General features: G+C 39.0%; 2 long non-coding RNA genes across 2 annotated transcripts in view; one reads left to right on the forward strand and one right to left on the reverse strand.

Annotated features, from left to right (window-relative positions):
- Nucleotides 1–25807, reverse strand: part of LOC114673561 (uncharacterized) — a 617687-nt gene that overhangs the window by 430269 nt on the left and 161611 nt on the right. The gene's annotated exons all lie outside the window — the stretch shown is intronic.
- LOC106994224 (uncharacterized) lies at nucleotides 399–24818 on the forward strand. The gene is made up of 3 exons (XR_001440714.3): nucleotides 399–585; nucleotides 21964–22086; nucleotides 22800–24818. It is a non-coding gene; the product is annotated as an uncharacterized LOC106994224 (long non-coding RNA).

The raw sequence follows: 25807 nt of genomic DNA on the forward strand, positions 1-25807 counted from the left end.
GAGAGTTGCTGCAGCTGCTGTGGGGGATGTAGGAGAGATTCCTAGGTCATGAGAGTTGTGTACCTAGGAGGATTATGGCTACCTTTGCTGAGTCATGCAGGTTGTCAGGGAAGAGGTGGAAAGCCGCAGTCACAGGCCTCACCTAGCTTCTATGCAAACTAAAGGTCGGGTCTCACTCCCACTGTGCCCCCTCAACAGCCCCAGTCTGTTTCCAGGCAGAGGGCGAGAGGTGCTTGAAAACTTGCCTGAGGCTATCTGGCTCCCAGCTGCGAAAGAAAAGGACTTTGGTTCTCCCCGCCCCTGCCCCCGCTCCCGCGGACTCTGCAAGCCGGGATTGGTGCCCTCCCCTGAGTTCAGGCAAGGAGGATTCTTGCCTTGTTCAAATTGTTACAAAGTTCAGCTACAGAATTCCTTCTCCCTGTGGAGTTTTACCTCAGGCTCCTCTGACCACCCTCCTGATGAATCCCTGTGGTGCTAGGCAGGAATGGGCTGCCTGGGGATCCAGTGAGCTCCCAGGGCCTGTCTGCTGCTTCCTCTACTGCTGTATTTCACTCGCCTTGGCTCTTCAACTTGACCCAGCTCCAGGTAAAGTCAGAAACCTCTCCCACAAACAGACCTTCATCTTCTGCAGTGGGGGTGTGTGTTCGGGAGACGCGGGTCTCCCTTTCCCACTTCCACAGTTGGGGCACTCACAGTGTTCGGGGTGTCTCCCAGGTCCTGCAGGAGCAGTCTGCTTCCTTCAGAGGGTCTCTGGGTCCTCTCCGGATTGCCGGTTTGTTCTTGCAGTTGATCTGGAGATAAAATTCACAATGCAAGCCTTCGCATGCTGCTCTGTCCGGAGCTGCAATCTAGTCCTGCCTCCCATCTGCCATGATGCCCTATTCTTTGCATGTTTTTTTTTTTTTTTTCAGACATAGCACAGAAAAGTGCCTGTTTACTTGGCAGGCACCCTGGTACCCAGATAGAAGTGCTTGGGCTGAGCCGAGTGCCTTGGTTACAAGTACGTCATCAGCCACAATTAAACCAGGAAATACAGGAGTCTCAGGAAGTGCACTTGATAACCAAGCCTCACTAAGCCAAAATTAGCCAATAATCAGCATTGCTCTTCATCCTGAGATGATGCAACCATATTTTACAAGGCAGTCCAGTGGTGGAAGACAGGCCTGGGGACACACTAGATCCCTTGTCTAGCTTTGTCACCAGTTCACATGATTTTAGACAACCAGGGTTAAATGCCTTCCCAGTGTTTCAGCTTCTCTCTTGCAAAGTCTCAAATCTATCCATCAGTGGCAGGATTTATAAGTTCATATGAGTGGCAAATGTATTGGACAATGACGTCTTTAATGCCAGGAACAATGTTTTATTGTTCTTTACATACACTGAGCACAATGCTTGCTGCAGTAGTCATTGAACTATTACTTGCTAAATTATTAACAGTCAGAAAACTAAATGATAAATGAGACCCATTAGTCACTAGCTGTTTGGACAAGCTTTCTGGTTGTCCATTGACACTATTAAGCCCTGGGCTAGGAATGACAAGCCCAAGATCACTTATAGAGTCACATGGAAAAGGCTAGGGTAGCATTCTAGCCACAGAGCTGTGCAGCCTGCCCAAACAGGGCTGTCTCAGTAACACAAGCTCTCCTCCTACCAAACCAAAAAGAAAAGCAGCTTGGTTAGAGTCTTAGGATTCCAAGAGCCACTTATTTCTGGTTATTTGCTTTTGGCAGGCACTGCATAGATATCAAAGGAGTAGTGCTGAAATTGAAGAGATTTATCATTTTCATTCCTAGAAAGTTCGTAGGAATCATCATGTCTTGTGGTACATAAGTACAGCTGGAATTCTTTGTATCCTGCAGAGGAGAAACACACAGGTGACCACGGTACTGAGGCACCATTCCAAGAGAACTATAGAATCTTGTTTCTGTCCTCTAGTGATTTGCAATCTAGTGTCTTCGTGACTCTTTAAGGAAAGAACACCTATGGTTAGCATTAAGAAACTGTTAAGGAGCATGTAGCGAAGCATAGGCTCTGAAGTGAAAAGAACTGGGTCTTACTAGTTTTGTGACCTCGGGCATATAACTTCATCTCTATGGGCCTCAATTATCATAACAGTTCCTATCTCTCAGCCTTCCTGTAAGACACAGATGAAATCAGGTATGTTCAGAGAGGCACTGCAAACTGTAACACACATCATACATGCTAGTCATTATTGTTTTATAGACACTTCTTTCTGCACATCCAGAAGGTAGAGATGTGAGCTTCAAAAAAAAAAAAAAAAAAAAAAAGATCAATTTAAAAGCAGTAATTCAGAGAACGATGACTGCAAATTGAGAGTGAATTCCAGCAAGACAGTGACAAAAAATTGAATGCTGGATTTAGCCAGATGCCCAGAGATATCAGTGCACACCAAGAAGCTAATAATGTCATTCCGCAGAACTCTGCTTAGAACACAAAGGAATTTGGCCGTCAATTCTGGTGTCTCCAATACCAGAGTGATTTTTGATACCCAGGAATTATAAGAATTGGCATTTGCTCAACGTCTATCACATTCACTTATTTTTTTCACTAAACATTAAAACTTCTATCACATAGGCAAGTTGAGGTTTTTATTCAGCTCTAAAAATCGAATGATAAAACTTTCCGATCATGCCTGTGTGAAAGTATTGCCATTCGTAGAAACAAATTAAAACGCTGGAATGTCCACAGTGTGAGCACAACAGGCTCTCAATGAATTTATGCTTTCCTATAAACCTGTAAGCTTTCTCTGTAAAATAAGCAATTTTTTGGACAGTTTTTCTTAATGGCCCAGTTGCTCTAGTTATTAGCAGACAAAATTTTTATGGATTTTAATACTTCTCTATTAAGAATAATTGTGTAATTTATGGTGGAATATGTGCCCAGTTACCATATATTTCTCCAGGTTTCTAGTTAACAGCCTTTTTCCCATGCACAGTTGGACTGCTGATGTAAGTTTGTAAGAGAGATGCTTAATTATCCTTCTGTTCTGTGCCTGACTCTGCTTCCCCCTGGGGTCCTTCTGGCAATTGTCTTAGCTCTCCTGACACCGAAACAAAGGAAACACAGAGCGTCCCAACTTTCCTCTCAGGGTTTTATCCAACTGCATCTGCAGGACCACAGGGAGGGAGGAATTTAGGTCCCAAACACATTTTTGTTCCTCTGTAGATGAGGCAACTCCTCCTCCTTTCTATACTGTGCTCAGAAACAGGCTGCACCCACCCACGAAAGGTCCGGGGAGGCTCCTGGCTAGAAACTGTGCAGGGCGCCGCCCTTGGAGCAGTCTGTCTCCATGGAGACCGACGCGCCGGAGAAAACTCACACCGGGCCAGGTGGAGACCACAACAGCGGGGGAGATAGAGAGTCAACAGATGGGGAAAAACAAGAAACACTAAATGGGAGACTGAAGTGTTCGGGTGGGAGAATTTACTCCTTTGTAGCTGTTTTTTAAAATATTTCCTCATCTCAAAGACAGAGAGTGAAAGGGGTGGGAGAGGGAGGGAGGGAAGGAGGGAGGCAGAGAAGGAGAGAGGACTATCCCTAGATAAGTAAAACGAAAGCGTTAGTTTTTCATTTAATTACATATAATTTCCTCCAGGTCAGAATGTTCTGTAATCCGTTCAATGTTTATAATTGTGGATCTGCTCCATTTTCATCATGCAGCAGTAGTGAGAAAGTAGCTGATCATGGAAACCACTGCCTACACTTAGCAAATAATCAGTCCCCATTTAAACCCCTCATCAAGTTGTATACATGATATGATCTCTTAAGCGCTTGGCTTTTTCTAGAATCTCATTAATTTCAGAGGGTGATTTCTAATGATCGCATTTCAGAAATTGTCAGAAATGTTTTTTTTTTTTCCTTTTGTTGCTTGTTGCCAAGTGAGAACAATCTTGTAATGACACCACATTTTTTAACATGCTTTTTCATAATGAGTCTTCAGGGGAAAATTCAACTTATGAGAACTAAGAAAACAATCTGCTACTTCGCATATCATCAAAACCAAAGGAACATGGTTTTGCATGCATAATATGACATGGTTACAATGCCTGCACTGGGCCAGCCATACCCGACATAGATTATGAGCCATTGCTGCTGATCAATACAAGTGTAGTATTACTTGCACTTGCCAGTACACACTTTAACATAATCGATAATATATAATTTGTTAGCGTTTCTAAGAACTAGGGAATAGAAGGGAAGTGTAAAAGATCAAAACACAAAGTCTCAGGTTTGCCTCTGAACAATTCTATTATGCGCCGCAAGTCACAAAAAGCTAATGTGCTCAATGGCATAACTTTAAAAAAGCACGATTACGTTTTGTTACTTTCTGTTACCACTCAGGATTTACCTTAGTCATTAGTATTGTTTTCAGACCACATAGAGAATAATAGTGAAGGGAGAAGAAGCTCATAAATAAGATGCATTTATCTAAAACCCCCTGTCCTTAGAGACCAAGAATGACTTTCCTCTTGGGACTTGAGGAGCAAAGGTGACAGCCTTTGTCACAGGAGCTGAACGTGAAATGAAGTGATGGTATCAACCACACTCCCAAGGGAATTATTTTTAAAGAAATACCTTTGACTTTATTCAGTGACACAACACCTTTTTCCCCTTTTACTGCAATGTTGTTCTGTTACATTGTCAAGAATCCTTGGATACAGCACAAATCTGTGTTATTTCAAAGCTATTTCAAAAGGCCTAATAATTCCTTATATTTATCAAGTACTCTAACAACCAAGACATGAAAATATTCTAATTTTCTTTGCTCAGTGTTATAGTTTAGTTTAATTCATGATGCTCAAAGTCAGTCTTTCTGCAGAATTTGAGTCAAATGAAAAGGTCTGCATGCTCAAAATATACCTCTTTTGTCAACCTGAAGCCCTGTTATTGGAGTCCACATAGATTCTCACAGTATTTCCCAAAGAACTACAATTTTAAATTCTATTATCGGTAGTTAATTAATAGTAGTAAAAACTGCTTAGCTAAATGAAGATACTTGAGGAAATATGACCAGAGCAGGTAAAATAGGTAAGAGATATTCAGAGAGAGAGATTGAGGGAGAGAGAAAGAGAGTTTATTTTGGCATTTATTAAAAACGTACTCTGCACATGAAACTGGGCATTCTCTGTGCAGTATATTTTTTAATCCTCACAATAAATTATTACTGTTCCCATACCACACAATAGGTCGCACAGCCTGAATCTAGCTATGCTGGTGAGAGAACAGGGGTGATGGGTGGGTGTGGAAAGTCTAGAGAAGGCTCACTGCCTGAGACGATCTGGTGACAGCCAGGACGTAGGATGCTAGATGTCAAAGGAAAAAGCTCCAAAGGCAAATTCCAACAAAGGGGTGACCCAAAGGGACATAATGGAATCCTAAAATTACCTCTATTTCATGATCATTTTTAAAACACTTGAAAAACAGGGAGGACAATGATTTATCGAGAAGAAACTACAAGGCCTCTTCAATTCTCAGCTACTTCAAAAACAGCAATAAAGTGTTAAGAGTTTATTGCGGCCAAGAGCTGTGGCTCACACCTGTAATCCCAGCACTTTGGGAGGTCAGGACAGGCGGATCACTTGAGGTCAGGAGTTAGAGACCAGCCTTGCCAACATGGTGAAACCCCATCTCTACTAAAAATACAAAAAATACCCAGGCATAGCAGCACACGCCTGTAAACCCAGCTACTCCAGAGGCTGAGGCAGAAATTCTTCATCCCAGGAGGCAGAGGTTGCAATAAGCCGAGGTCGTGCCACTGCACTCCAGCCTGGGAGACAGAGTGAGACTCCGTCTCAATAAATAAATAAAAGTTTATTGCAAGAAGTATGTACAATAGAGCTTGTGAATGTGGTGAGTGTGTGTATGTAGTGTGATGTGTGTGTGAACACACATGAGAGTGCAGTACGCATGTGAATGATGTGTATGTATAGATACGTGTGTATATGGGGCAGGGTGATAAGCACATTTCACACATTATTGCTTCGTGATCCTCTAAATAAATTTTCACACACTTGGGAAAATAAGCAACACCACATGAACTATCCGCCTATCTGACAAAATGCTCTGGAGAAAATAAATGTAGCTGTGATAACTGGACTCTCTTTAAATGCCAAACAGCTCCAAAAAATTTCTCATAAATTTAATATGCTCCCTAGAAGCAAATTTCTCCCATTCTTCAAGAGGTCCCTTTAACACCTTTTCATCTGTTTTCTGATCCCCAATATTCCCTATAACCCACTTGTTATAATAACTGTTAACTGATGACCTTACCTCATACTTCACTGAGAAGCTAGACACAACCATATAGGAATTCCCCTATCTTCCTAGCATCATCTCCACCTGTGTTGGAAAACACACACTCTGCTTTTCTTCCTGTTTCAAATGGAAGAAGCGTTTGTCTTCCCAGCAAAGTCTACCACATTGTGCTCTGGATCAGATCCTCTCTATGCTTCTCAAGGATTTCTGACTCTCTTTGGAATTTTTAGTGTCTTTCTTGTTTCCATGAGCATACACATTTGCTGTAGGGTCTCCCTTCTTTAACGAGTGTTCCCATGATCCTGCAATCCTCCACAAAGATTGCTCCCAATTCTCTGCTCCTTATTACAGCAAAACTGATTAAAATAGCTCTCTACCATCCACTGCCCCTATGGCTTCACTTCCAGACATCTCTTTGATCCCCTTCAGTAGGCTTTCTCTCTTACACTCCAACCCAGTAGAACTGCCCATAACCAAGCACCAGTGACTCCCCTTCTACCAAAGACAACCTTTAATTTGCTGACCGTATTGCACTCTCTCAACAACAGTTTACAGAGTGAACAGGCTCTCCTTCCTGAAATATTTCTATCTCTTGGTTCCCATGAAACCCACCTCTTAGCTTTCCTACTACTTCCCTGTCCATTCTTCTTCAGTTACTTTACTGGCCACTCCTCTTCTGCAAGACCCCCATCTGAGGTCCCAGGAGTCAATCTTCATCATTTTTCTATCTTTGATCTATGCTCTCCCTCTTGATGCTCTCCCATAGCTATAGATGATACCTAATTGCATCCAATTTTATGTATTTGGGCCCAACCTCCTTGATGAGTTTCATACTCTAATATCTAATGGACTACTTACAATCTACACTTAGATGTAAACTTAACATTTACACCTCCAACTTAACATATTCAAGACAGAACGTGTGTGCTTTGCCTTTTTGTTATTGGGGTGTGTGTGTGTGTATGTGTGTGTTGGCCTCCAAAACCTGTTTCTTAACCCCAGTACTCTTCTATATCTCAGTAAATAGTGCTATAATCCAATTAAATTTACAACCCAATTTAGGGTACAAAACCTAGGAATCATATCTACCTTCAAAATATACCCTGATTCCACCCACTTCTCAGTTTCTATTGCAAATACCTGGTATCAGCCACTGTGTGATCTCCTATCTGAACTATCTCCTGCTTGCAGACCTGCCCCATCCTAATATCTGTTCTTCACACCAAATCCAAAATAAGGTGTGTAAAACACTCATCACATCAATTGTCTGGTTAAAAACCCCCCAATGACTTCTGAGTACGTGTAGAATAACATCCAAATTCCTTACTGCGTCCCTTAAGGTGTGGGCTTTCTGTTAATATCTTTGTCTATTCTCTGACTTCCTCTCCCAGCTCTCCTCTTTTGCTCACTGTGCTCCAACCAATGCTCACTGTGCTCCAACCTTTGTTATACTTTCTAAATAAGACAGCCCTATTCTGGTCTCAGGAGTTTGCACTTGCAGGTCACTCTACCTGGGTCATTCTCCCCTCGGCTCCTCATCTAACTGATCCTAATCACTAGGTCTCCTCTCAGATGCCAACTCTGCAGAGATACTTCTGCAGACCAACACATTTAAAATTGATCCATATCCCCCACTTCATTCACTATCACACCATCATGTTTTATTTTCTTCATGTAACCTGTAATAAAGAAAAATTCTTATTTGTGTGTTTAATCTTCACACTAGAATTTCAGTTCCATGAGAACATGTATGTCTTGTTCATTTATTGTATTCCAGGTGCTTAAATCAGGGTCAACAAGTAGTTGATGTTCAGTAAATATTTGTTGAATATAGAGATTAATTAATTATAGTATGTTGTGAATCCTCAATCAGGTAGAAGTGCCATAAGCTAATGATCTAAGCTGACGCATGAAGATAGTCTTTTCTTGATAGTTTTAGTCTTGTGCTAAATCATAATAAATACCCTTTAGGCTTAATAGGAGAATGTGACCCAAACACTTCAGGCATGTGGAGAATATTTTAATGACAGTACGAACATGCGAGGGAATTGTTCAAGCTCTATGCTTCATTTCTTTCTTCAGCATGGCAGTATAATTTAATTACACAGTGCTATATCCCTATGCATCTAAAGTCAACAATATGTTTACCGTAGCCGAGCTGTACAGTTATGAAAAATTAATTTTTAATCATTTGGTGAACTCATCTTTACTGTATCTTACTAGATACAATTACTTTGAGATTTGCTATGTGTTGAAACAAGATCAATGTCAACTGTCAAACTGCCAGAGTGGCTGTAGTAATATCATACCAAGTAGATTTAAAACAACAACAAGAAAAATGTTTCTAGAGTTAAAGAGGGACATTTCATAATGGCAAGAGGGTCAATTCATCAGGAAGATAACAATTAAAACATGTATACACCTAATAAATACACAAAGCAAAAATGGACAGAATTAAAGAAATAAGAAATTCAACAACAATAGTTGGAGGCTTCACTACCCCCACTTTAATAATGAATAGAACAAGGGAGAAGATCAACAAGGAAATAGAGGACTTGAACAACACCATAAACCACCTAGGCCGAACAGACATCTATAAAACAATCCACCCAGCAACAACAGATTACACATTCTTCACAAGTACACATAGAACATTCTCCAAGGTTGATTATATACTAGGCCTTAAACATGTCTCAGTAAGTTCACAAGGATCAAAATTATGCAAAATATGCTTTCTGACCACAATGAAATTAAATTATCAATTAATATCAGAAGGAAATTTGAGGCATTTACAAATATGTGGAAATTAACAAACAACAAAATTCTAAATAACCCATGGTTGGAGAAGAAATCACAAAGAAAATTCAAAAAATACTTTGATATAAATAAAAACAAAAACACAATAAAACAAAAGTTATGGGATGCTGAGAAAGCAGTGCTCAGAGGAAAATTTATAGCTGTAAACACCTTTTTCCTTAAAAACAAAAAAAAAAAAAAAAAAAAGAAGGTGATCTCCAATCTAATTTTCCACCTCAACAAAGAAGAAGAGGAAACTAAACCCAACACAGGTAATATACTTCCTGTCTGTATAGATTTGCCTAGTCTATAGATATAATATAAATGGAACCATAATAAACGTGGTCTTTTGTGACCAGCTTCTTTCCTGGAGTAGACTGTTTTCAAGATTTATCTATGCTGTAAGCATGTATTGATACTTCATTCCTTTTAATTGAGAAATAATATTCCTTTGTAAGAATGTACCTCATATTATTTAGCCATTTATCAGTTGACAGACATTTGGGTTGTTTCCACTCTTTTGACTATTATGATTAACAGCTTTGAACATTCATTGTAGTCAGTGAACCTACATTGACACATCATTGTTGCCCAAAGCCCATGGTTTACATTAGGGTTCACTCTTAGTGTTGTGCATTCTCTGAGTCTGGACAAATGTGTAATGGCATGTACCCAGCATTATAGTATCAGACAGAGTAGTTTCACTGTCCTCTGTGCCTCATCGATTCATCCCTTCCTCCCCTCTAACCCCGGGCAACCACTGATTCTTCTACTGCCTACATAGCTTTGCCTTTCCAGAATGTCATATAGTTGGAATTATATGGTATGTAGCCTTTTCGAATTGGCTTCATTCACTTAGTAATACGCATTTAAGATTCCTCCGTATCTTTTCATGGCTTTTTAACTCATTTCTTTTTAGCACTGAATAATATTCCATTGTCTGGTTGTACCACAGTTTATCCACTCACCTACTCAAAGACATCTTGATTTCTTCCACATTTTGGTAAATACAAATAACGCTGCTATAAACATTCATGTGCAGGTTTTCATGTGGACATAAGTTTTCAGCTCATTTGGATAAATATCAAGGAGCACAATTGCTGGATCATATGGTAAGAGTACGTTTAGTTTTGTAAGAAACTGCCAAAATTGTTTTAATGTAAAAAAACTGTATGATTCAGATGGAAAAATAAAGCTGCCTAAAAGGAAAACATTAGAAAGACCTAATATATGAATTCTAAATTACATTACCAAAAGACAAGGACTGAAATTCTAGAGAGTTTAAGCAGTGGAGCTGTAATTAAGACTTTTCTATGTGAGTATTGTCATTCATTTATGAAACCAGAAGACAAATATTCTCAGAGATACAAGGGCTCAGACAATCTGTTACCCAGGTAACCTTTCAAAAATCGCTTGAAATGAACTCTAAGCATCCAAAGGATAAAGCAAATTAAGAATTCAAGCATGGAAAACTATTGTGTAAGAGGACTGGTAGTAAATACAATTTACTACCTCACTAATTACACTAATTACCTCCCTGACCTGACTAATTACAACAAATCCCACATTACAGGTTCTTTAGGACTTGGTACTTCTGAGTGACACTTGTCACAGTTGCTGGTGTATACATGTTACTAAAACTGCTTGATCAAGATCTGAGGCTGAGGTTCTGCTATGTGGTCCCTCTAAGAAGGCAATGAGCACTGCTGCTCACCTTTGTAGGTACTTCTGCCCCCAGCATGATGCCTGGCATCAGGGCCGGCACTGCCTTTTTTGTAAATGAATGAGCATGAACAAACGAACCTGACATTTCCTCTACTCTTGTACCCACCCTCACCTGATTATAATGTATGTGTGACACATGAATTACTCAAGGACAAAGACGGTGTCACATTCATCTCTGCATCCTAAGAGTGTCAGAACACTGCTCAAGCTAACCAGAGTCACTTAATATTTTCTGAATTATTGAACTGAATTCTCTGCCACATATTCCCGCTCACCATATACCCCCACCACACAAAACAACCAAAATGGCATATGCTCTCTCACACCTCCATGCCTTTGTCTATGTTGTGTTTTATCCTGTGATAGTTTCCCCCCACCTTCCCCACCTCATGTGGGTAGTTGCTTATCTATTCAGAAGGGTTTTGACTAGGTAAATAAACTGTTGGCCAACTTGGAAGTAGCAATATTAAATTGGGTACCATGCATCCTGGGAGACTCTGTCAATGATGGCCAGGCATTTCTGAATTAACCTGAGTATGGTTTTAGTATAGAGGAGAGCATTGTCTTAGAGGATACAATGTTTTCAAGGTTTGGTAAAAGAAGCTGGGCTTAAGGTTGAGCTACATTGTACTCAAATTACTTTTCAGTCTTTTGGTTATACTCATGAAGTTAACTGCTTTTAAGCTCTTTCCTTAAAATTGGAAGATGAAAGGACGGAAATTCCTCAGTGTCTTTTAAACTTTTAATCTAATTAATAGTTAAATCAAGAAATGTTCCTTATCAAAATTTCCTTTGGTTTACTGTACTAGACTCATTTTTTTCTATCATGTGAAAGTGCCAGAAGTTTTGATACTTAGAGGATTAAATTAAAGTTTTAATCGAAAGATTTGGTCAATCTTTTAAAATCTCTGTTTTTTTAAAGATTATACTCTCTTAGATGTCCACACTATAGTTAGATTTACTTGTCTATAAATAGTCTCTTTTTTGTACTTATTTTTGCTGAGATTTTTTTCTGCTCTTGAAAGTCTGAGAAAAATCTAACCCTACTTGGCTACTGATGAGAGCTTTCATGTACAGTAGTTATAAGTAGCACACCTGCTGAGAAACTGTTTGCACATAAGGAGAACTGAAGTGCACAGCTTTCCCTGAGAGAGTACCAGCAATTTGGGGTGAGCAAGGAATTCTAAGTAAAATGCGAATCAACATAAACTGATAGGTCCATGAGTCAAAATATACTAAAAACAATTCAAAATTGCTATTATAAATTCATGTGGAAAATATTACACAAAAGTCATTGCTGTGGATATCACATAAAGGCATCTTACTGAGACAGAAAATGCCAAGGTATTACAAGAACAGCCGCACCATTCTTTATAGCCTAAGCAAAATGAGGATGTCCTAGAAAGCAGCCTTCAAATTCTATTTTTGACAATGTCAAATTCATTTTATAAAATCTGAAAAGTTCTAGAAGCAGTCGAACATGGGAGCAAATATTGCCCGGGATACCATTTCTTTGATATAAGAAAAAGTGAAATGTGTTGGTTCCTGCCTACACATGCAAGAAATAGAAACTTGAAAAATTAAAGTTCTATTATTATTCTACTTCACCCAACTGCCATCGTAATGGTTACTGATTATCAATTACTCTTGTCATTTATTGATTTGACCTTGAAAAATAAGAGTTCTAGGAGAGGAGTCGGGGTTTCAGGAGACTGGTTTCAAACCTGCCATTTTCTAGCTGTGTGCCCGTGGGTTAGTCCTTTCCTCTTCTGGAGTTTCAGTTTCTCTATTTGTAAAATTAGGAGGTTGAATAAAATGATTGCACTTTTGGTTTTGTGACTAAAGTTAATTATATAAAAATGAGATATAGTTCATGATCTGGAAATGAGAACAAGATAAAAATCTGACAAAAGTTAAGAAAGGAGAGTTGACTTACTTAAAAGGCAAAAAACAGCATTCCATTCATATATTGGCATATCAACATCTACAGATAAGTTTGATGTTAAAGATACAAAAAGAATGATAAAACTTTAAGCCAAGAAGTCAAATAAATAGGTGACTGCATCCCAACTTTCTGTGAATGGTCGAGGTTGTCTGGAGGAGGATATAAAAGACTCTAAGGCTCAGTCTGGCCTCAGTGGAAAAGAATGCTGTGATTTATTAGCAATATCTGCTTAGGCTCAGAAAGGGAAAATGGCAGTGTTGCAAGATGCTTTTGCCACATAAGTTCTAAAACAGTATTCTAGCCATATATAGAAGATAGCTGTTACTACTTTCTGAAGATACGTCTAAAGACTTTAGGGCAACCTCTATTCCCAAATATCACAGCATACAATCTGGAACATAAAACACAATAAAATATAACATTAAAATGTAAGTGAATCCTTTCAGGCCTATACTGTTCTATAAATACAAATACTGTTCCAACCCAGTAAACACAGTACAAATACTGTTCTACAATTCAGATGAAAACAGAATAGTTAGTTGCAACCAAGACTGCCACCCACCCTCCAGTTGTCATTGATCTTTTCTCTGGCAATAGAAGCCCTGGTTTTATGTAGGCCCATGGCTGCCCAGAATATGTACACATTTCTTAGCCCATCCCTGTCTTGCATATTGACGAGGCTGTGTGACTAAGTGCTAGCCAATGAGACGTGAACGGAAATGATGTGAGCAACTTCAATGTTTTACTTTGTTGGGGCTCAGAAACCTATACCCCAAATACAGCACTTTGACAAGCTGGACTAAAGAAGCAACCTTGACTGGCTGCTGTGGTTCACGCCTGTAATCCCAGCACTTTTGGGAGGCTGAGGCAGGCAGATCGCTTGAGGCCGAGAATTTGAGACCAGCCTATACAACATAGTGAAACCCCATCTCTACTAAAAATACAAAAATTAGCCAGGTGTGTTGGCACATACCTGTAATCCTAGCTATTTGGGAGGCTGAGGCATGAAAATTGCTTGAACCCATGTGGCAGAGGCTGCAATGAGCCAAGATCATGCCACTGCACCCCAGCCTAGGCAACTGAGTGAGACTCTGTCTCAAAAAAAAAAAAAAAAAAATACAGCAACTTCAAGGTATATCTGATCTTCCCCCTCATACACACACCTGTCTCTCAATCCTGTCTGTCCCAAAGCACAGGATGAAGCTGTCTGTCCTCTAAAGTCTGGACCTTCCTTATCTGCCAAAAGTATGGACCCACCAAAGAAGAAAACAATTATCTCTGGTTCCTTCCAGGTGTGGCCATTAACTGAACTCAGGTCACAGGAAGAAAGACTGAAGTCTGTCAACACACCTGACAGATGTTTGCCACCAACCATTGTCTTTCAGCCCCATTTAGTTTTTCAGAGAGAATCATTTACCAGCTGCTGTCTGCTCTGCATGTCCAACAGACTTTGTCCCAGGCCACCGTATGTTCTCCAAGTCCATTCATTTCCCCAAAACTTCATTTACTATCCCTCAAATTGCCACATTCGCCCCAGCTCCTCTTCCCCTATGAAGAAGGGTATACCTCGTTTATACATCTGCACCTCACTGGATTACTGGGTAATCAATCTCATGCGATTCTCCTGTGCCTTTGAACATTAAAATAAATTTTGTAGGCCTTCTCCTACTAATCTGCCTTTTGTCAGTTGATTTCTCAGTGAAACTTCAGATGGCGAAGGGGATGTTTCCTTTTGGCTGCTACACTCCTAAAGAGAAGGGATACGCCTACCCCTTTCCTTTTTCCTCTTCTTTCTAGCCACAGTGCAGACTGGGTGGCATGAGCCATGATGGGATGAAGAGGAGGTAACACCCAGGAGTCACCCATCAGCCTTAGCCTGCTTACATGCGGAAGTTACATGCAACAGAAATTATTTTCTCTCTTGCTTAAGGCACTATTTTTCCAGCTTCTGTTAAACAACCAAACACGTATCTTACCTAATAAAATAGCTGCCTTGGGGTATGGGAATATGCATAAGAAATTCATGTTTCCTTGTGGGAAATGTGACATGATTCAGGAGAAAGTTATTCCCACAGTGCAGGTATTCCCAAGTAACAGGAGGTGAACATTGTGATGTAGCTACTAAACAGATCTTTTCTTGAGGCTTATCTCTTTTATCAGAGTTGGCAACCTATGGTCCATGGGCCAGATCCAACCAACAGCCTCTGCTTGTAAATAAAGTTTTAGAACACAGCCATGTGCATTCATTTACATATTTTCTGTGGCTGCTTTTCAAGTTACAATGGCATAGCTGAGTAGTTGTGACAGAGACTACATGGCCTACAAAGCCTAAAATAGTTACTACCTGGCCCTTTCCAGAAAGTTCGCTGGCTCCTGTCTTCAAAGATGGCAGCCTTTGCACCCCTGGGAACTCTAACTAACTGATTTCAGATATCACTTTTTCTTTTTTCCATCTGGCAATTTGCTCACATCTATGTATTAATATACTCAATACCCTTCTTTCAGCATATCCAAACATGCTATTTTCTGCTAAAGAACTATTTAAAAATTTTTAATTTAGTAGGAATTTTAATTTCCTACATCTCTCCTTGTAGTTACACTTGGGGACCATAAGGACATTTTGCACACAAAAAAGTGTTATCTCTGCAATTGAATTAGTACATTATAAAGGTGAGTGGGGAAAACAAGTGGGGTGAGACACAGTGTTCGGGCTGTTGACTCTCCTAACTCGCATTCTGGTCTCAAAGCCAGTGAAACCCAAGTTCACACCCTGATCTCCAGTGTCGCTGAGAACAGTGACTTTCTGTCACTGTTAAAGAAAATACCTAGAGCAAGACTGTGTCGCAAGACTGTGTCAAATCCAAGAATGTTATGGGTCTATTTTAGCAGAAATTTTAAGATACTCAGAGCCAATCTGAGTCTTGAAAGGTGAATTTGACTTGAAAAGAATTTTAAATGGAAAGAAAAAGTAAGACACTGATAAAGAATATGATGCATTCATCCTAGTAACAGTCATTAACCAAAGGGAAAAGCAAATGATTTTGTTTCTAAATGTAAATTTAAAGCCATGCCTATCAGAAAAGTGGGCTTTCAACTAACTGAAAAAATTGCACTGTTGGTTCTAAAACTGCTATACTCCTGAATTTATTCATTCAATATATTTTTAACAAGAAAAATTAAGAAGACTCAAGCCATTAAGAAGTGATAAAGACTATGGAAAGCTATTGATCAAAATTAAGACAAGACAGAGAAACTCAATTGATACATGTGCATAAATCTACACATGAAAGAGAAGTTGTGCCTTTCTTTTTAAAAATAATTTATAAATTACATTCGTTTTAAATATCCATCAACTATAATATGCCTGTCTTAATATCTGTGAGATTCCACAATCTAATAAAAAAAATTTATGTTAAGAAAAATCTAACATTGCTGGGAGTATGTTTTAAAACTATATACAGTTGTGTATATATTTAGAACATGTACTAATTTTATTATACTTATATTCTAGAGCTGTGCTATCTAGTATGGTAACCACTAATCACATGTGGTTTCAAGGGCTATTTAGCCCTTGAAATGCAGCCAGTCAGAATTGAGATCATATAAAATGCTCTCGAGATCCTGAAGACTTAGTGTGATACGAAAGAATGTCAAATATTACATTTTGATTACATGTTGTGATGATAATGCTTTAGATACACTGGATTAAATAAAATATACTATTCAAATCAACATATCCTTTTTTAGCTTTTTAAACATAGTGGCTAGAAGATCTTAAATTATAAATGAGGCCCATATTATATTTCTATTGGACAGTACTGGCCTAGAGCACTGGTCCTCAAGCCCTAGGTCATGGATCAGTATTGGTCTGTAGCTTATTAGGAACTGGGCTGCACAGCAGGAGGTGAGCGGTGAGCAAGCGAGTTAAGCTTCATCTGTATTTACAGCTACTCCCCATCACTCACATCACCCGAGCTCCGCCTCCTGTCAGACCAGTGGTGGCATTAGATTCTCAGAGGAGCATGAACCCTATTGTGAACGGCTCATGTGAGGGATCTAGGTTGCATGCTCCTTATGAAAATCTAATGCCTGATGATCTGTCACTGTCTCCCATCACCCTCAGATGGCACCATCTAGTTGCAGGAAAACAGACTCAGGGGCTTTCACTGATTCTACATTATGGTGATTTGTATAATTATTTCATTGTATATTACAGTGTAATGATAGAAATAAAGTGCACAATGAATGTAATGCACTTGAATCATCCCCAATCCAAACCCCAACTCCAGACCGTGGAAAAATTGTCTTCCACGAAACCGCTGGTCCAAAAAGTTGGGGACTGCTAGTTTAGAGTATCTAAGAGTACTTTCTTCCGCAGAGGTAATTATCAGCTTTGAACTTCTGAGAAACCTACCACCATGATACCAGTAACCAATAAATGTAAATTTTATGTTGGATATTTCAATGAAACTAAAAAAGCATTTTGTCTAATCTCAAAACATGGATTATAGTTTTAAGACTCTATTTAGAAATAAGAAAATAAAATGTTGAACTTACATTTTTCTCCTTACTTTTCTCATTTTAATTTTATCGATTTCAAAGAGAAGATTTTGTTTGGATGGAAAGCAAGATGTGGTCTCAGTTATAAGTAAGAGGAGGGAAAGAGACCAAAAATAGAACTGACAAGAGAATGTTGCCAGATAAGGAACAATAACTACACTTGCAATAAAATTCCACCAAAAATAACCTCTGTGAAGAACAAAAATGGAATACCTGAAATTATTTCTTTAAATGAAAACTTCTTCAGTGCTGCATTTTTACAATCAGCCTAGGGTACTAACATGGTATAGGATTAGATGAGGGAATGGCTTCTACAGAAAAAACACTTATTACTTCCTAATATTCTTCACTGATATGCTCTCTACAAATAAGACAATCTTACCCAGTGAATTTTTTAAATTGGTACATCATAATTGTACATATTTGTGGGGTACAATTGAATGTTTTGATACATGTGTATGTTGTATAATAATCAAATAAGGGTACTTAGCATACCCATCATCCCATAGATTTGTATTTTATTTGTAGTGAGTTAGTCTATGAACTCCAAAACATCATATTACAAAGCGCTTTTCTTCTTGAAACAGTTCTAAAATCCTAACTTGCTTTTCTGGCCATTTAAATTTACTTTAATGAACTATCTATTCAACCAATCACCATTATTGTAAGTTCTTCCACAGAACAGAAGGGCATGTGCTGACTGACAGTACTCATCCACCTCCCGGTCTATTGTTTTGAATGATTTACTCACAAGAGAAATATTTCACCCTGCAGAAAGGTGGAATATCTGAATCCACCTTTCAATCCTCCTAAGACCCACTTGAAAGTTATCTCCTACTGCTCTTTCAACATCACCTGTCAAGAATAAAAGTGTTGTGTCACTCAATCCATTGTTTTGGACCTTGAAACCAGTGAAAGATGCTTGTTTTAATGGGTCAGCATGGTGGCTCACACCTGTAATCCCAGCACGTTGGGAGGCCAAGGTAAGTGGATTGCTTGAGCCTGGAGGTTGAGACATGCCTGGGCAACACAGTGAGATCCCATCTATACAAAAAGTCTAAAAATCAGCCAGGCATCATGGCACACACCTGTAGTCCCAGCTACACAAGAGGCTGAAGCAGGAGGATCACTGGGGTCCAGGAGGTCGACGCTGCAGTGAGCTATCATGGTGCCACTGCACTCCAGCCTGGGCAACAGAGTAAGACCTCGTCTCTTAAAAAAATAAACCAATCTTGTTTTCACTTCCAAGATGTCAGGAGAAGAAAATTAACCTAAGTACTCAGTTATAGAAATGCCTGTGTGATCATTTCTGAAGACCAGTTGCTATTGAGGTCAACAGGAAGACATAAAGTCTGTTTCTTCTGTTTCTAATTTACAGGTGAAGGAGTACTTCACTTGCCCCTGCACCTCAAAAACAAACAAACCCAAACAAAGAAAACCCCCAAAATGCTTTCCTTTTTCTTTTTAAATTAATGAAAGACCAAAGGCAAAAAGAAGCTGTGTTAAATGTTCAGAACATGGTATTTTTCTTTAAAAGGACTTGTGATCCTAGGAATAACAGCCCTACCTCCAACTTAACAAACCTGCAGCAAGATCTTGCAGCTATACCTCACCTAGAGTTGCAGAAAGGGTATTCACAGGAGCATTTAGTATTTGGACTGATGGAAATAAGAAGAGTTTGTGCAGGGGGAAAGAAACTTGAAAAAGACTAGAGAGAGAGAGAAAGAGAGAAAGGACAGGGTGGCTTCTATTCTCAATCAGCCTCTGGGACTAGGTCTAATCTTCCCCAGAAAGGAATGAGATAGGCCATTTTGGTGAGGAAACTTACGAGACTGTATTCAAGCTTGAGAGTCTAATGGACAGGATGTGACTCCAGAGTCCAGAGGTATGGCCAGGTGCTGGATGTGATGAAGCAAACCAGGGCAGGCTGGCATGGCACTGGTGGTGGACCCTTCACCGGGGTAGCTGAGGAAGTGAGTGTCCATATGAAAGACACTGTGTTCACCTATGTCCTTGATGGTATCATGCTCTCGCTTTCATCATCTTCCTCACTGCTGCCATCACAGTCTTCACAACCTCAATGTCAATGTGTTGCCTTAAAAAAAAAAAAAAAAAAAAACTCCTAATGAAAACGTTTTTGGAGGATATGGCCAGTGGAATCATGGCTTGCATCACAACGTCTGTGCAGCAATGGTGAGCTGTGGGCCAAGGATGGACACCAGCAAGGAAGCACATGGCCACTCTCCCAACGCAGCAAAGTTCTCACAATGGGTGCCAGCTGCAGCCACTGTGGCCAGCTGCCTCCCTCCTGTGGATGGACAGCTGAGGTGGACAGATAGGAAAAGATCAGAGGACTTGATTGAGGGCACATGTGAGACAGAGCTTTAGGAGAGACTGAGGTCCGACCAACGTGTTCATGTGGCCTCCTAGTTCAAACTCCGAGCCTGCAGGGGCCTCTGTGCTTTCAGATCACATGCAACTTTTCTACCAGAGAAGGAAGTATGAGTCAAGTCAGAATCCCCAATCCCAGGAGTGATATTATTACTATATATTTGGAACAATAAGCACAGAGAATCATATTTCAGACTGGAATTTTCCATTTGAACAGGTGTTTCAATATTTATCTCATACTACTCAATAGGTAGACTCAAGAACATGATAGTAAATATTTTTTGAAAATTGAATTATGTTTTACATTTCTCTAAGAAAGATCATGTGAAGGCCACAGCTCCATCTTAGATGCTAATTCACCATGTTAATTTCTGGTTATTCCCCATTCCAGGAAACTCTCTAAGATTTCTACTTTATCTACTGTTACTGTAAATCCTGCCCTTAGGCAGATACCTATAGCATTCTTGCCTTTCCCTACAATTGTCCTACACATTCCTTCCCTATGGTATATGAGTCCTGGGTCTGAGGGGGTGATAGTGTAGAGATCCACCATCTTTCCTGACAGCTATCCAAGACTAGGGCTTCTGTTGGTAAGTCCCTATTGTAATATTTACGTTTCTTTCTGATATACTGGATTTGTCAGCCTCTTTCTTCTGCCCCTCAGGTTCCTTGCCTTTTGAGGGTAGGTTTGCAAAGATCTGTTCACCACAGAACAGATCATATAGAAAGGAATCCATAATAACAGCCCTGGTTAAAATATCACCCACTAAATGCAACTGTTTTCTACAACTGGATTTTTACATCCTATTTTCTAGAAATGGAATTCTACTTTTTTTTTTCCTTTTTTTTTTTTTTTGAGACTTTGTCTCGCTGTGTCACCCAGGTCGGAGTGCAGTGGTGTGATGTCAGCTCACTGCAACCTCTGCCTCCTGGGTTCAGTAATTTTCTGGCCTCAGCCTTCTGAGCAGCTGGGACTACAGGCGCCCACCACCATGCCCGGCTTATTTTTGTGTTTTTAGTAGAGACGGGGTTTCACCATATTGGCCAGGCTGGTCTTGAACTCCCGACATTGTGATCTACCCACCTTGGCCACCCAAAGTGCTGGGATTACAGGTGTGACCCACAGCAACTGGCCAATTCAACATATTTTTATTGAGCACTTAACATGTGCTGTGCTTTGAGTTAGTTGCTAGGGACTCAAAGATGAATAAAACACAGTTCTTGTCTTCATAGTGGCAAAGGATTGTCAGAGAAGATAGATATGAGGTCCTGAGGGAAGTATCAGCATCCAGGAAGAAGTGATTAACTCAGGACTGACGGGGAGAAGTGAAGACAACATTATGGCATTGAAGCTGAAGCTTAAAAAATATTTGAGATTATACCAAGGTGCAGTGCCACATGTCTGTGGTCCCAGCTGCTTGGAAGTCTGAGGAAGGAGAATCTCTTGAGACCAGGAGTTAGGGGATGCAGTGAGCTATGATCATGCCTGTGAATAGCCAGCACTTCAGCCTAGTCAACATAGTTAGACCCCATCGCCAAAAAATATATATACCAGGTAGTTAAGCAAGGGAGGGGTATTCCAAACATAAAAAAAAATATGTATCTGGGGGAAGCTAGATGAAGAGTACACTAGGATCTCTCTATATCATTTGTTCAATATCCTGTGAACCTATAATTATTTCAAAAGTAAATTAAGGAAAAAAGAACACATGCCAGTGTTCATACATATGAACATGCTTGATTTTTAGGAGAAATGACAATCCTGGATGAAGGATTGGGATAGGAGGTGTATTAGTCCATTCTCACACTGCTATAAAGAACTGCCCTAAACTGGGTAATTTATAAACAAAAGATGTTTAATTGACTCACAGTTCCACATGGCTTGGGAGGCCTCAGGAAACTTACAATCATAGCAGAAGGGGAAGCAGGTCTGTTCTTTACAAGGCGGCTAGAGAGAGAGAGGAGCATGTGGAGGAGGAGTTGTCAAACACCTATAAAACCATCAGATCTCATGAGAACTCATTATCATGAGAACAGCACGGGGAAACTGCCCGCATGATTCAGTCACCACTCACCATGTCTCTCCCTCAACACATGGGGATTATGGGGATTACAATTCAAAATGAGATTTGGGTGGGTACACAAAGCCTAACCATATCAGGAAAATACTGGACAGGGAATCAGGAATCAGATTGTATTGGAGAAAAATAGCTGGCAGCAAGTGGAAGAGTCTTTGAACATATAAACTAATTAATATATTATTTTAATAGCTCCAAAAAGAAATTATGAAAACCTGGGACTACATCTGTGGCAGCGGTAAAGGAGAGAAGATAAAAGGCTGAAGAAAAGAGCAACAGGCGTTAGTGATTCTGATAAAGAGGAAACAAGCAAAGGTAACTTTATGATTGGGGGAAAATTCACACTATTCATCATTATAGAGAATAACCAAAAAGTCTTTTAGCGTGAAAGACAGTAAATTCAGTTTGGAACTATTGAAATTAAGGCCAACATCATGTAGAACATGGGTTGGAATTCAAGAATAAGGTCTTATATATGTACATTTTCTGTACTGTTTAAGAATATTCAATTCTGCTATAGAAGACAAGAAAAGAAACAGGATGGACTGAATTTGTAATAATTGTTAGGCATATTTAACAAAAGTTATAAGAAATATGTGAAACTCAGAGAATGTGTTAAGTATAGATAATGGGTAAGCAAGTAACTTGTGAGACATTGGTAAAATTAATGTGGCAAGTTATATATAGACATAGTAACGTGTAAGGCCTGCCAATCATTGATCAATAGAATAAACCAAAATTATAAGGGTGCATAAAGGAGTTTTGTTTAAGACAAAATAGAAATAGATGGAAAAACCAAATCATGGTACCTCTAGGATGACAGCTATGTCACCCTCAAATTCAGCCACCTATTGATGATACCCACTACGGTCTCATTCTGGCCTATATGTACTTGTGTAGAACAAGCATGTATCATTGGATCAGGACTCCTTTTGTCTGTGAACCTGTAACTCAAACCTCACCTCTGGTTCTCATAATCACATTATTGACAAGGAAGGCTGACATTCATTTTTTATCCATTTTCTCAGCATTGGCAAGTAAGAGAAAGAAAGAAGATATACGAACATTATGATACCCAGGACTCAAGTATTGTGTTCCTTTGTCCACTTAGACCCTAATCTAAGAATGTTAACTTACCCCATCTCCTTACCCTTGACTCTCTTTGTGTATTTCAAATTGATTCAGTAAACTATATGATACAAGTATCTTAATTGGCCCCTAAACCTTTCTGCTCTTTGATCTCTGAGATAACGTGCTTCATAGTACACTTAGAAGCTACCATTGCCTCAAGGTGATTCCCTGCATGATTGGTCTGGTCTGGAGGACTATAATCATTCAGGTATTTGAGGATCAGATAGCCTAACTAGACCCCAATTACTTTTTAACACAGTAAATTTAATGTATATAAGTTTCCAACAAATGTAAAACCCCATAAGACAAAATCAAGCCTCTACCTTCAAAATACTAGAAGTTACCTCTTTGTATATGCTTCTGAAAATTTATGATATAAATTTTGCCTTTGAGGGCAAAAACCATACCCTATTTATCTTTGTATCTCCATACCTAGCTGAACACCTGTAATAGTGCACTCATTGTATTTTTGTTGAATTAAAAAATAAGCTTCAGTGCATTTTCGAAATGCATATATTTACATAATAATATTTATATGCTGACTCTGACAAAGCTCATTATTAGATTGAATAACCAAATTTATTTAAAATTGTACGGATTAAACCATTCATCCAGACAGAGATTGTTGTGGAAAAAAACTGAATTCCTCCTGGACAGGATGACAGAATGAAAATGACTTAAATGACACGTTGGTTCAAGACCCCAGGATCAATGAACCTCAGTTTGGTTTTCAGCAGATTATGACAACGATCCCAAATTCTCTATTCATTGTCAAAGTAAGTTAGCAAGCAGATGTGATGCTGTGTAAATGTGGAAAAGTAAATCCATGTCACACATGCTGTGTTTGTTCAGGAACAGCGGAGCAGATAAGTGATGTGAGTGTCTAGGTAAAGTCAAGCCCCAGCACATGAGAAAAACAGAGAGAAAACAAAATGAGAGTCTTTTTGTTTCTTCATCTGGGAAGATGTTGAAGTCTGAGACATGTTAGATACATTATGGTTTGTTCAGACAACAAAATATTTTCAGTTGTTTAAAAGATGAAAAACAACTTATGAACTGATTTAGAACAATCTATCAGATACATTGCCAAGCAAAAAAATAATAAGGTGAGAAGCAGACTGTAGGTCCTGCTAATATTTTGTGCATAAGGTTTTCTGGAAGAATACACAGTATGTTGATTACACTCATTAGAGTGGTTGACTTTAGGAAGGAAAACTGGGTTGGATAAGATATGGTAGAAAGCAAACTAGTTTTTTGATTTTGCATATGTTTTAAATTTTTTATAATTTTTCAAGCATTATGGTGTCAAAAAGGCAAAATGGAGTAAAATAAGTAAAAGAATTTTTAAAATTTAAAGTCACTTTTTTTCTAAAATGTTCTTTCATCAGGGTATGTAAAACTCAGTGCAGTAAACAAACGTATTTCCACACGTTTATGTCCATAGCACATTGCGCATTGGAGGGTTTTTAATTTACTATCTATTAAGCCTCCCAAAACAGGATAAGAGATTACCATTTCTGATTATGTTGCGCATAAGGTTATATATTTAGAGTGCTTTTCTCTTGATTTAATAAATATGCCACATAGTCCATTAACTCACTAAGCCCTATTCAACTCCAAAGTTTCCAATATACCTGATTTCACAAATGAAAAAATGTAAAAAAATAAAAACCTTGACTCACAAAAACAATATAGAGAAGAAAATGAAAGACATGCACCTTGGTTTTCTCATCTATAAAATGGGAATGATAAAAGTATTTAGCCTGACAATAATGTACATGTAAAATTCATAATAAATGGTAGTTGTAACTAATGTAACTTAAAGGTCACATGAAGAGATGCTTGTTCTGTGTAAGTATTTATGTCCAGAAAACATAAGCTTATTGTTTCATTTAAATAAAACTGTAAATGCCTAATGATGCTTGGTGATGGCTATTATCTTCCTATCACAGCTTGGCAAGGATCTCTCCCAAATATCTATGATTACCCATTTGAGTTGGTAATGGCCCATCTCCCAGCATATTCACAATTAGCTGCTTCAATGGCATTGGTAAACAAAATAACCAAATTGTTGTTCAAATTCCTTACACATTGTAAAGTTCATGGAAAATGTCTTTTTAAATGTAGATTTCTTATTTAAAAAAAAGAAAAAGAGGTATACTATATATTGACCTCTGAGTGATGAAGAAGTTGAATTAAGATCATGAAGATGCTAAGAATGCACATTTGGAAGAGAGATAATTAAGTTTATCTTCCTAAAGACAGATATAAAGACAAGTTTAAAAACAATTCATTCTGATTTGTTAAATTGACCAGGTAACCATCCTGTAGTCTATTTTTATTGCCTTTGTAAACACAGATAGGGCATCATTTATCTGGAGCTTTAGGGAAGAATCATGTTGGTGTCTTAAACCTTCTAAAGAGGTTTATATTTAAAGGACTAGTCCTTGAGAATAAAGATAAACCAGGCTAAATCACGTTTGGGTATACATGCCGTCCACCAGCAATTACCTGATTGATTTTTTAGTTATGCCTGCAACACAAACTAATTTCTTTGAAAATGAACAGCCATGGTGTTCCATAAACATTCTGATCTATTATCCTACCAGGGAGGAAAAAACAGGCAGACCTAAGAAAGTAGTGGAGATACACAATTATTAGACAAAAAAGATAATGTGTAGCCTTGAGCACAGGAGGATCAGTCATGGAAGAACAACGACCCTGCAAGTTCAGACCTGGTCCAGTCCTACCTCTTCCAGTCCCTCAGTGATGTCTACCCTCAACCAGTTAAACATCTCATCACCACCATGAAGGGAGAAGTGCATCAAGAGCCACTCGCTACCTGTCAGTGACCACTCAGAAGTTTGGGGCAACAGGGAGAGAAAGAGAAACAAAGGCAGAATGC

This window comes from Macaca mulatta, chromosome 17 (assembly GCF_049350105.2).
Source record: "Macaca mulatta isolate MMU2019108-1 chromosome 17, T2T-MMU8v2.0, whole genome shotgun sequence".
Lineage (NCBI taxonomy): Eukaryota > Metazoa > Chordata > Mammalia > Primates > Cercopithecidae > Macaca > Macaca mulatta.